Raw genomic sequence first — 9,224 nt, 5'->3', positions numbered from 1 at the left:
ACGTTAAGGGTAGACAACCGAATATTTTAGAAGACCTACCAGAGGATATGATTGAGGAAATCTTATCTAGAGTCGGTCAGAATTCATCAGCACATTTAGTTATGGCGAAATTAACTTGTCAAATATTTGAAAGACTTTCCAGAAATGCCTTAGTTTATAAAAGGCTTTCCTTTGATAGGTGGGGTATATCACATTGGGGAGACCGTAAGTTACGCCGTGTTTTCTTTAAAGCATTAAATGCGGGGAACTCAAATGCAATTTTACGCTACGGGTTAAGAACCTATTTTGACTCAACATATCCCAACATAGGATTTCGTGAATTTGAAAGAGCTTCTAACATGCAAAATAAAGAAGCATCTGGCATATCTAGGTGTAGAATTAGAAGCAGGACAAGATCTAAGAGAGATTCATCTCAGGGAAGAAACGTTGTTTGTTGAAATTGTCAGCAAGTCGGTCACTTTAGATCGCACTGCCCAGGTGTGAAGGCGGGTGAGAACACAGCGGCGGTGATTGAAGATGCTTTGATTTGCCATTAGGAATTTCTTGACGAATCTTGGATTTTAGATTCGGGTGCCTCGTATCATGCGTCCTCCTACATGAACGAGATGTTTAATTTCAGGCGGTATTCAGGTAAAGTTCGAGTTGCGGACGGGAATCTACTTGAGATTGCAGGCATTGGTGATCTTGCTATAAAACACTTGGATTATATTTGGATTTTGAGAAACATGAGGTTCGTTCCCAAGCTCGCGAAAAGGTTAATTTCACTTGGGCAGTTGGATGACGAAAATTGTCATTTTTCGTGTAACGACCCAACCCGTTATCCGACCAAAAACACGCCTTAAATTTTTTTTTGTGGGACAGTACATCTGGACGGCATCCAGCTATCAGGATGGCATCCAGTTCTGAAGGACTGCACGGTGTCCAAGCCTTTTGGACGGCGTCCAAATGAACTAAAAGATTCTGATCTGTTTTACATTTACACGCGAGCGGAAAATCCGCTTCCCGACACTTTCACACGAAAACACTTTTCCAATATGTTATAATAATTAAAACTAAGAGTTTTCCACTATAAAACCGAGTTTTACAACACCGGGCCCGCATCGGCCGTTTTATGACTTTCATACAAAATACAAGTTTTCGACCATATAAATTCTAACACAAAAACGAAGACCGAGCATGGTGATTGGGGATACGCTACCCAATCCTAATCAAATCCAAAAGCATGTCTTGTAAGCAACTATGCAAGTCCACTAGCTCCTACGCTTACCCGAGCCACCGCATCCATGCAAATCTACAAAAATATAAACAACGAGAGGGTTAGCTAATGCTTAGTGAGTGAGAATATACTACATACATATATATGCATAAAATGGACACGCCACATAAGTAATCAAATAACGCATACCGGAGCATCCAAGCATAAAGGCAAGCTAAGCTAAGCTAAGCATACCGTACGATCACTAAGCATCAAGCTAATAATAACAACAAATATATGTTCACCAACAACGATGTGTACAACGCCAATAAGCTACACCCAGAGGGTTAGCTACAACATAACAATACGACAATATATATACAATTTACAAATGTCCAAGGTTAACCCCTTAACCCAATACTGGAACCGACTACCAATTACCAACATGAAGATTGGCCGAACTACACGATCCTTAGTAAATCCGCATCCACACGAGACTACTATCTTCAATACCACAACAAATATCGAGGTTGGCCAAACTACACGAGCCTTAGTGAATCCGCAACCACACGGGATCACTACCTCAATAAGATGACCGAACTACACAAGTCATCATGAATCCGAACTACACGAGACTCACTTTCTCAATAAGATGACCGAAACTACATGCGTCATCGTGAATCCGCATTCACACGTGATCCACTTCTCCAATCACAACACAATACCAACCCTTCGCCATTGGGGTTGAATAATCCACATCACAAGCATATGTGATATCGTACACACAAAATGTGCACCTCGCCAAAGGTGGTCAACCAAAACGCACAACCGTGCCAATTGGACCTATACGCAAGTCCATCAAATCCACCTATATGTGAAGTGAGCTCTATAACCGAGGACCACTTCACCCGACCCGCACCCATCCTACACATACATATGCACATAGGATATTAACACTCACCTTGTCGCCTTGATGAATGCAACCGAATAATCCGCAACGCGCCATTGAAAAGTACCTATTCCATCACAATTCAACAACACACTTAGAGTGGATTTACAAACCAACTCAAATCGACACTTAGTGCAATTTCGACCCATTGCACTTCCAAGCACCAAACCGCGTCCAAACTAACCAATAATCACTAACACAAGTGAGAATGGTCCTAATATGCCAATCAAACCCGAACACAAGTGTTAAACACTCGTTTTGCCCAAATTGACACCAATCCCTAATTTTGACCCATTTCAAAATTAGTCCACCAAATACTCCCAAAAGGGTTCCAACACTTCCATAATCACTAAACCTAGTGATTAAACCCAATATCAAAGCCTAAACATGGCTAAAACGTCAACCAACCCAAAACTCACCAAGTGACAATAATAACTAGTCACCATAAACCCACTTCATCATCTAAAAGGGTTTCACAACTAATCAAGCTCAAACCCTAACATTGAACCTCAAATAGGCACATAGGCACAAAACAATTGAGCAAGAACCACCTATACCGCACATAGGCACAAAACAATAATTCTCTAAAAGAGAATCCGACACGCACATCCCTTAACCGAGGGATCCCACCTTGCTCGTCAACACGTCCATTATCTCTAATGAGATTCACCACATTACCACCTCGGTGATAATTTAAATCCAAAACCATAAGTACAATTTATTCCAAATCGTACTTTTGCCACAATCGACCAACGTAGGTCTCAACGCTAGCTCCGAATCCATACAAGCATCGTCCAATATCAATACACTAGAACACCTTCGTGCGAGAGTACAACTCCCCCACTTGGAATTCCGTTCCATAACCACATCATCGAGATAAAGGTATCTCATGATATACACTTCACAATACCTTGCCCTATCCATGAGCATACAAAGAATTTTAAACTATCCTTAAACACTTCGAACGAAAAGTTTACCACAATTACACAAACTTTAATCTCGCAATCTGTAGTGACCCGAACTTTTCCATGTTTATATATATTAATTGAGATTGATATTTACATGATTAAATGTTTCCAACATGTTAAGCAATCAAACTTGTTAAGACTTGATTAATTGAAATAGGTTTCATATAGACAATTGACCACCCAAGTTGACCGGTGATTCACGAACGTTAAAACTTGTAAAAACTATATGATGACATATATATGGTTATATATATAGTTAACATGATATTATGATATGTAAACATATCATTAAGTATATTAACAATGAACTACATATGTAAAAACAAGACTACTAACTTAATGATTTTGAAACGAGACATATATGTAACGATTATCGTTGTAACGACATTTAATGTATATATATCATATTAAGAGATATTCGTACATCATAATATCATGATAATATAATAATTTAAAATCTCTTTTGATATTATAAACATTGGGTTAACAACATTTAACAAGATCGTTAACCTAAAGGTTTCAAAACAACATTTACATGTAACGACTAACGATGACTTAACGACTCAGTTAAAATGTATATACATGTAGTGTTTTAATATGTATTCATACACTTTTGAAAGACTTCAAGACACTTATCAAAATACTTCTACTTAACAAAAATGCTTACAATTACATCCTCGTTCAGTTTCATCAACAATTCTACTCGTATGCACCCGTATTCGTACTCGTACAATACACAGCTTTTAGATGTATGTACTATTGGTATATACACTCCAATGATCAGCTCTTAGCAGCCCATGTGAGTCACCTAACACATGTGGGAACCATCATTTGGCAACTAGCATGAAATATCTCATAAAATTACAAAAATATGAGTAATCATTCATGACTTATTTACATGAAAACAAAATTACATATCCTTTATATCTAATCCATACACCAACGACCAAAAACACCTACAAACACTTTCATTCTTCAATTTTCTTCATCTAATTGATCTCTCTCAAGTTCTATCTTCAAGTTCTAAGTGTTCTTCATAAATTTCAAAAGTTCTAGTTTCATAAAATCATGAATACTTTCAAGATTGCTAGCTCACTTCCAATCTTGTAAGGTGATCATCCAACCTCAAGAAATCTTTGTTTCTTACAGTAGGTTATCATTCTAATACAAGGTAATAATCATATTCAAACTTTGGTTCAATTTCTATAACTATAACAATCTTATTTCAAGTGATGATCTTACTTGAACTTGTTTTCGTGTCATGATTTTGCTTCAAGAACTTTGAGCCATCCAAGGATCCATTGAAGCTAGATCCATTTTTCTCTTTTCCAGTAGGTTCATCCAAGGAACTTAAGGTAGTAATGATGTTCATAACATCATTCGATTCATACATATAAAGCTATCTTATTCGAAGGTTTAAACTTGTAATCACTAGAACATAGTTTAGTTAATTCTAAACTTGTTCGCAAACAAAAGTTAATCCTTCTAACTTGACTTTTAAAATCAACTAAACACATGTTCTATATCTATATGATATGCTAACTTAATGATTTAAAACCTGGAAACACGAAAAACACCGTAAAACCGGATTTACGCCGTCGTAGTAACACCGCGGGCTGTTTTGGGTTAGTTAATTAAAAACTATGATAAACTTTGATTTAAAAGTTGTTATTCTGATAAAATGATTTTTATTATGAACATGAAACTATATCCAAAAATTATGGTTAAACTCAAAGTGGAAGTATGTTTTCTAAAATGGTCATCTAGACGTCGTTCTTTCGACTGAAATGACTACCTTTACAAAAACGACTTGTAACTTATTTTTCCGACTATAAACCTATACTTTTTCTGTTTAGATTCATAAAATAGAGTTCAATATGAAACCATAGCAATTTGATTCACTCAAAACGGATTTAAAATGAAGAAGTTATGGGTAAAACAAGATTGGATAATTTTTCTCATTTTAGCTACGTGAAAATTGGTAACAAATCTATTCCAACCATAACTTAATCAACTTGTATTGTATATTATGTAATCTTGAGATACCATAGACACGTATACAATGTTTCGACCTATCATGTCGACACATCTATATATATTTCGGAACAACCATAGACACTCTATATGTGAATGTTGGAGTTAGCTATACAGGGTTGAGGTTGATTCCAAAATATATATAGTTTGAGTTGTGATCAATACTGAGATACGTATACACTGGGTCGTGGATTGATTCAAGATAATATTTATCGATTTATTTCTGTACATCTAACTGTGGACAACTAGTTGTAGGTTACTAACGAGGACAGCTGACTTAATAAACTTAAAACATCAAAATATATTAAAAGTGTTGTAAATATATTTTGAACATACTTTGATATATATGTATATATTGTTATAGGTTCGTGAATCAACCAGTGGCCAAGTCTTACTTCCCGACGAAGTAAAAATCTGTGAAAGTGAGTTATAGTCCCACTTTTAAAATCTAATATTTTTGGGATGAGAATACATGCAGGTTTTATAAATGATTTACAAAATAGACACAAGTACGTGAAACTACATTCTATGGTTGAATTATCGAAATCGAATATGCCCCTTTTTATTAAGTCTGGTAATCTGAGAATTAGGGAACAGACACCCTAATTGACGCGAATCCTAAAGATAGATCTATTGGGCCTAACAAACCCCATCCAAAGTACCGGATGCTTTAGTACTTCGAAATTTATATCATATCCGAAGGGTGTCCCGGAATGATGGGGATATTCTTATATATGCATCTTGTTATTGTCGGTTACCAGGTGTTCACCATATGAATGATTTTTATCTCTATGTATGGGATGTGTATTGAAATATGAAATCTTGTGGTCTATTGTTACGATTTGATATATATAGGTTAAACCTATAACTCACCAACATTTTTGTTGACGTTTTAAGCATGTTTATTCTCAGGTGATTATTAAGAGCTTCCGCTGTCGCATACTTAAATAAGGACGAGATTTGGAGTCCATGCTTGTATGATATTGTGTAAAAACTGCATTCAAGAAACTTATTTTGTTGTAACATATTTGTATTGTAAACCATTATGTAATGGTCGTGTGTAAACAGGATATTTTAGATTATCATTATTTGATAATCTACTTAAAGCTTTTTAAACCTTTATTGATGAAATAAAGGTTATGGTTTGTTTTAAAATGAATGCAGTCTTTGAAAAACGTCTCATATAGAGGTCAAAACCTCGCAACGAAATCAATTAATATGGAACGTTTTTAATCAATAAGAACGGGACATTTCAGTTGGTATCCGAGCGTTGGTCTTAGAGAACCAGAAAATTTGCATTAGTGTGTCTTATCGAGTTTGTTAGGATGCATTAGTGAGTCTGGACTTCGACCGTGTTTTCTTTAAAAATGATTGCTTAACATTTTTGTTGGAAACTATATATTTTTAACATATGAATATTATGTGATATATTAATCTCTTAACGTGTTTGATATTATGTGATAGATGTCTACCTCTAGAACAAGTCCCATTGACTCACCTAATAATAATGAAGAGTCAAATGTAAATTGGAATGATTTGTGGACTGATTCACAAGTTCCCGAAGAGGAACCGGGAGAAGAGTCGGAACCGGAAGAAGAATCGGAACCGGAAGAAGAATCGGAACCGGATGAAGAAATAGAACCGGTGGGGGAAATAATAAAACGGTTAAGTAAAAGAAAATCCTCAACCAACCGACCAAAGTTAATTATGGTCAATGGTGTTTCCGCCAAGGAAGCAAAATATTGGGAGGATTACCAATTCTCCGATGAATCGGATTCCGACGAGAATTCCGATGATGTTATAGAAATAACCCCAACTGAATTTAAAAAGGCAAAAGAAAATAATAAGGGAAAGGGCATAAAAATAGAGAAATCTAATTCCAACCCCGATGAACTTTATATGTATCGTCAACCCCCGAAGTCCTTAAGTTGTAACAATGACCCGGGAACCTCTAAACCACCAGGTTTTTCTAAACCAATGTGGACAACGACGGCTCGTATTAGGGGAACATCATATATCCCTAGAAACTTGGCAAAACGAACCAAAACCCAACAAGAAGAAACGAGCGAGTCGGAATAAGATAGTTGTATTCGTGTGGTGTAATATATGTAATATAGTGTGCTTATGCTTTATGATATATGTAAAAATTTCTTGTATTAATAAGTATTATTTTTTTATGAAACTAACTCTTGTCTATTTTACAGTTTAAAAACACAAAATGGATAGACAACCCAATATTTTAAGAGACCTACCCGGAGACATGATTGATGAAATCTTGTCTAGAGTCGGCCAGAATTCTTCGGCACAACTATTTAAGGCGAGATCAGTTTGTAAGACATTCGAAGAACGTTCCAAGAATGTCTTGGTATATAAGAGACTTTCGTTTGAAAGATGGGGGATATCACATTGGGAAACCCATAAGTTACGATGTGTTTACTTTGACGCATATATTGCGGGGAACCCAAATGCTATTTTACGCAACGGGTTAAGAAATTATTTTGACTCAATATATCCGAATATTGGACTTCGTGATTTAGAAAAAGCGGCTAACATGCAACATAAAGAAGCATGTTATGCTTACGGATTAGTAATGTTCGCTTCTCACCAAAGTGAGAACAAGAACATCGGGCTACAACTATTAAACAAAACGTTTCCACAAGTGACGGAGTCGGTAATTGGGGTAAGAAATGAGGTTTTTAGATTATTACGGGACTGTTGGACATTACGTAACCCTCGTCCCTTTGATGACGTTACAACACGCTGTCTTATCAACGGCCATAACGGTTATGTTGCACAAGACCAAGGATGGGAAGTAGTCCTAGTAAAACCAGAATGCATGACTTGTTTCTGGACGTATGAATTACGTGTCTTTATTGCCTTTGCCGAACGACTTGTGTACTAGCTAGAATTGTCTTCACAACTATCTTGTATCAAAGTTATTGTGTGCTATATTTCATGCTTTATGTAAAATAAGAGGTATTGTAAGTTTGTAAAATATTGTATAAAAGTTTGAACGCGAAATATTATTACAATCAGTTTTTCATATAGAATTGTAGTAGTTGAATTGTATATTAGCTACTAAGTATGAACTTAACGGGTAGGTACTACCCGAATTTAAACTTATAAAACGCTAATATGAAGAAAAAGCTTTTATAAATGAGTTCATATTATGCTACGAAATACTATTAACTACTCTTAATATTCTGTATGATTAACTTGTTCCATTTAACTATTTTGAAGGAAATGGCACCGACTACTCGACACACCGTGAATATGAATGAAGAGGAATTCCGTACTTTTCTAGCTTCAAACATAGCCGCAGTACAGGCTGCGCTACATACCAACAATAACCTTGGATCTAGCAGTACAGGAAATCGTGTAGGATGCACCTACAAAGAATTCACTGCCTGCAAACCTTTGGAATTTGATGGAACCGAAGGACCGATCGGATTGAAACGGTGGACCGAGAAGGTTGAATCGGTGTTTGCCATAAGTAAGTGTACTGAAGAGGACAAAGTGAAGTACGCTACGCATACCTTCACAGGTTCTGCGTTAACATGGTGGAATACCTATCTAGAGCAAGTGGGACAAGATGATGCGTACGCACTACCGTGGTCAGCATTCAAGCACTTGATGAACGAGAAGTACCGTCCCAGAACCGAGGTCAATAAGCTCAAGACAGAACTTAGAGGGTTACGAACCCAAGGATTTGATATTACCACGTACGAAAGACGATTCACAGAATTGTGCCTATTGTGTCCGGGAGCATTCGAAGATGAGGAAGAGAAGATCGACGCGTTTGTGAAAGGATTACCGGAAAGAATCCAAGAAGATATAAGTTCACACGAGCCCGCCTCCATACAACAGGCATGTAGAATGGCTCACAAACTAGTGAACCAGATTGAAGAAAGAATTAAAGAACAGACTGCTGAAGAGGCCAATGTGAAGCAAGTCAAAAGAAAGTGGGAGGAAAACGGTGATAAGAATCACCAATACAACAACAACAGCAATTACAACAATAATCGCAACAATTATCCCAACAATCGCAACATCAATCGCAACTACAACAAACGGCCCA

The sequence above is a fragment of the Rutidosis leptorrhynchoides genome, chromosome 1 (genome assembly GCF_046630445.1).
Source record: "Rutidosis leptorrhynchoides isolate AG116_Rl617_1_P2 chromosome 1, CSIRO_AGI_Rlap_v1, whole genome shotgun sequence".
NCBI lineage: Eukaryota > Viridiplantae > Streptophyta > Magnoliopsida > Asterales > Asteraceae > Rutidosis > Rutidosis leptorrhynchoides.
Note: the sequence above shows the minus strand (reverse complement) of the source record.